At 45.1% G+C, this 4,227-nt stretch overlaps 1 pseudogene; it reads left to right on the forward strand.

Moving 5' to 3' along the window:
* The first annotated feature begins 699 nt into the window (after nucleotides 1-699).
* LOC123180246 (protein Rf1, mitochondrial-like) lies at nucleotides 700-4,204 on the forward strand (annotated as a pseudogene).
* Nucleotides 4,205-4,227: the final 23 nt, after the last annotated feature.

Genomic DNA, 4,227 nt, shown 5'->3' on the forward strand with positions numbered 1-4,227 from the left:
AAATCCTATTCTTGATCTATGCCAACTCCACGAACACCCTCGGAGACACCTGTAGAGCACCTTTATAATCACCCAGTTACGTTGTGATGTTTGGTAGCACACAAAGTCTTCCTTCAGTATTCGGGAATTGCATAATCTCATAGTCATAGGAACATGTATGAGTCATGAAGAAAGCAATAGCAGTAAACTAAACGATCAAGTGCTAAGCTAACGAAATGGGTCAAGTCAATCACATCATTCTCCTAATAATGTGATCCCGTTAATCAAATGACAACTCATGTCTATGGCTAGGAAACTCAACCATCTTTGATCAACGAGCTAGTCAAGTAGAGGCGTGATAGTGACACTATATTTGTCTATGTATTCACACATGTATTATGTTTCCGGTTAATATAAATCTAGCATGAATAATACACATTTATCATGATATGAGGAAATAAATAATAACTTTATTGTTGGCTCTAGGGCATATTCAACCTCCCCGTTATGCTCCCGTTTGCAACCTCTTTGACGTCGGTTTGTGTACGTCCTATAGGGTTGCACCATGTTCTTTTTTCTCACCTATGAGTGAAATGATACGCTCTAAAAACTTACATATCGTATGATATGATTAATAAGCAGTAAAATCGAAAAAAAAACAAAAACAAGATGTGCATATACATGCGTGTCCATTTAACGGCTCAGCTCACGCGGCCTGTCCTGTGCGCGCACCTCCCCGCCGGCTCACGCGCCGGAGTGTCCCGCATCCGCATCCGCTGCTGCCGCCGCCGCCGCTCACCCTCCTCCTCCTCACCCTCTACCTAGCCGACGTCCTCCGCCTCCGCAGCTCCTCCTCTTCATCACGGTGATGTCCAGCATCCACCTCCGTCACTGCTCCACTATGCCCATGTCCCGCGTCTGCCTCCGCCGCCGCCTCTCCTCCTCCTCCTTCTCCAACTGCACCTCGCCGCCCTCCCCAACCTGGTCTCCCCACGCCGCCTTTGCCGCGGCCACAGAGCGCGTGCGAGCCGGTACGCTCAGCCCGCAAGACGCACACCACCTGTTCGACGTATTGTTTCAGCAGGCCATTCGGGTCCCCGAGCGCTCCCTTGATGGATTCCTTGCCGCCCTCAGCCATGCTACGTCCTCTGAAGCCTGCAGAGACGGCCCCGCCCTCGCCCTCACCCTCTTCAACCGTGTCTGCCGAGAAGAAGCCGGCATGCGGGTGGCGCCGCACACCATCTTCACCTACGGCATCCTCATGAACTGCTGCTGCCGCGTACGTCGTCCGGACCTAGGGCTTGCCTTCTTTGGGCGCATCCTCAGGGCGGGCCTGAAGACAAACCAGATCGCCGCCAACACCGTCATCAAGTGCCTCTGCTGCGCAAAACATACTGACGAGGCTGTCAATATGCTGCTTCATAGGATGTCCGACCTCGGCTGTGTGCCTGATGCCTTCTCATACAACACCGTTCTGAAGAGCTTGTGTGAAGACGGCAGGAGCTTGCAGGCGCTCGACCTACTGCTCCAGATGGTTGCTCCCCCGACGTGGTGGCTTATAACACGGTCATCTATGGCTTCTTTAAGGAAGGTGAAGTAGGCAAGGCATGCAATCTATTCCATGAAATGATGCGGCAAGGGGTTGTGCCTGATGTGGTGACGTATAGCTCGATTATCGATGCATTGTGCAAAGCCGGAGCAATGCACAAAGCAGAGTTGTTCCTTCGGCAGATGGTTGATAACGGTGTTCGGCCGGATGAGGTGACATATACTAGCATGATCCATGGATATTCCACTTTGGGCCGGCTGAAAGAGGTGCGTAAAATGTTCAGAGAAATGACAAGCTGTGGTCTTATACCAGATGTTGTCACTTGGAACTCGTTCATGGACTCCCTTTGCAAGCATGGAAGAACCAAAGAAGCTGCAAAGGTTTTCTTTTCCATGGCTGCAAAGGGCAACAAGCCTAATATTGTCTCCTACACTATTCTTCTTCATGGGTATGCCAATGAAGGAAGCTTTGCTGATATGATGAGTCTCTTCAATTCAATGAAAGGCGGCGGCATTGTAGCCAACTGCAAAGTTTTCAACATATTAATTGGTGCATATGCTAAACGAGGGCTGATAGATGAAGCTATGCTCATACTTACTGAAATGCGGGGACAAGGACTGAGTCCGGATGTAGTCACCTATTCAACTCTAATATCTGCACATTGGAGAATGGGTAAGCTGACTGATGCAATGGATAAGTTCAGTCAGATGGTTGTTGGTATGGGAGTACAGCCGGACACAGTTTTTTATCACTCCCTAGTTCAGTTCTTATGTACACATGGTGATTTGGTGAAAGCGAAGGAGTTGATTTCTGAAATGATGAATAAAGGTATTGCTCGTCCAAACACTGCACTCTTCAGTTCAATAATGGACAGTCTATGCAATGAAGGAAGGGTTATAGATGCACACCATATCTTTGACTTGGTTATAGACATAGGTGAGAAACCTGATATCAGTATGTTTAGTACGCTGATTGACGGATATTGCTTAGTCGGCGAGATGGACAAAGCATGTGGAGTACTTGATGCCATGGTATCAGCTGGCATTGAGCCTAATGTCATTACGTATAGCACACTTGTCAGTAGATATTGTAAACGTGGAAGGATCGATGATGGGTTAATTCTGTTCAGACAAATGTTGCATAAGAAAGTTAAACCTACAACTGTTACATATGAAACCATACTGAATGGATTATTTCGTGCTGGGAGAACTGCTGATGCAAAGAAAATGTTCCATGAGATGATCGAAAGTGGAATAATGGTGAGCATTTCTGCATATAATATAATTCTTGGAGGACTTTGTAGAAATAATTGCGCAGATGAAGCGATCGTCCTATTCCAGAAATTACGTGCAATGTATGTGAAGTTCAATATCACAACACTCAATACCATCATTAATGCATTGTACAAGGTTGAAAGAAGAGAAGAAGCTAATGATTTGTTTGCTGCATTACCAGCCAGTGGGTTGGTGCCTAATGCTTCCACTTACGGAGTAATGGTACAAAATCTTCTAAAAGAAGGAGCAGTGGAGGAAGCTGACAGTATGTTTTCATCAATGGAGAAGAGTGGTTGTGCTCCTAGCTCTCGTCTTATAAATGATGTCATCAGAACTTTATTGGAAAAGGGGGAGATAGTCAAGGCCGGAAAATATATGTCTAAAGTTGATGGGAAGAGCATCTCACTTGAAGCTTCAACTAGTTCATTGTTGTTGTCTCTCTTTTCAGGGAATGGGAAATATCGGGAACAACTACAATTGCTCCCTGCAAAGTACCAATTTTTCAATGGAATCAGTTGATGCGCTGGACTTGGCAGATAAGCCTTGTCATGGTTCAGATCTCCCTCTCAACGATGTAGACAAGTCTCTTCTGTGTGCCTGCCAATATTGAGCTGGGTGACGGTGCCACCGTGGTGTTCTTGTCGGTGCTTAGCTGTTGGGTGTGCATCCTATGGTCATTGTCCCTGATCCGCAGGCCACTGGCGGTCTGTTCCATGACGCATTTGCTAATGGTGAAAAGATTACTAATATTTGGGAGCATATGCACATCACGGCGGATTTCATCCCTGAGTTAATCGAGCTGAACTAACAGTGTTTGCATTTTTGGACATGTATGACCATTGACAGCTCAATGCTGTCTCTTTCTAAACTACAGTAACAAATTACCACAGGACCTCAAAGCTATCTTATAAAAAATTAAAATTATCATTTTATCAGTTGATTTTTTATTGTCAAATAATATGTGTGTGACTTATTCGAACATGGCATGAATGTCTAATCTTGGGTTCAGTTCCTTTTGTTTTTTAAGCTTGAATTACTAAATATCTCAATCCAAAAGTTCATGGGTGCAACGCATTGGAATTTGTTCTATCATACTTAAACATCTGTTTGTAAGTGCTTCATGTTACTTTGCATTTCCAGGGATGTATCTCACCACAATCTTTCAGGGTCAGTACCTGATTTTCTGAGTCCAATGCCATCACGTACATTTATGTATGTAACAATCCTGACCTGACTTCGTTTTCCCAATCTGTGCAGGACGAAACCTTTAAATCTTTTATTTCTTCATTTGTCAAGGTTGATTCGTCAAGAAAACATCTGTTGATGAATCAGGGCTTGTTGCTGATACTACGGTTTGCACCCTTTTTTACAACATCATGGATGCTTTGATGGAGGCAATGGATAGCATTAAATGATTTGTTTTGG

This window comes from Triticum aestivum, chromosome 1D (genome assembly GCF_018294505.1).
Source record: "Triticum aestivum cultivar Chinese Spring chromosome 1D, IWGSC CS RefSeq v2.1, whole genome shotgun sequence".
NCBI lineage: Eukaryota > Viridiplantae > Streptophyta > Magnoliopsida > Poales > Poaceae > Triticum > Triticum aestivum.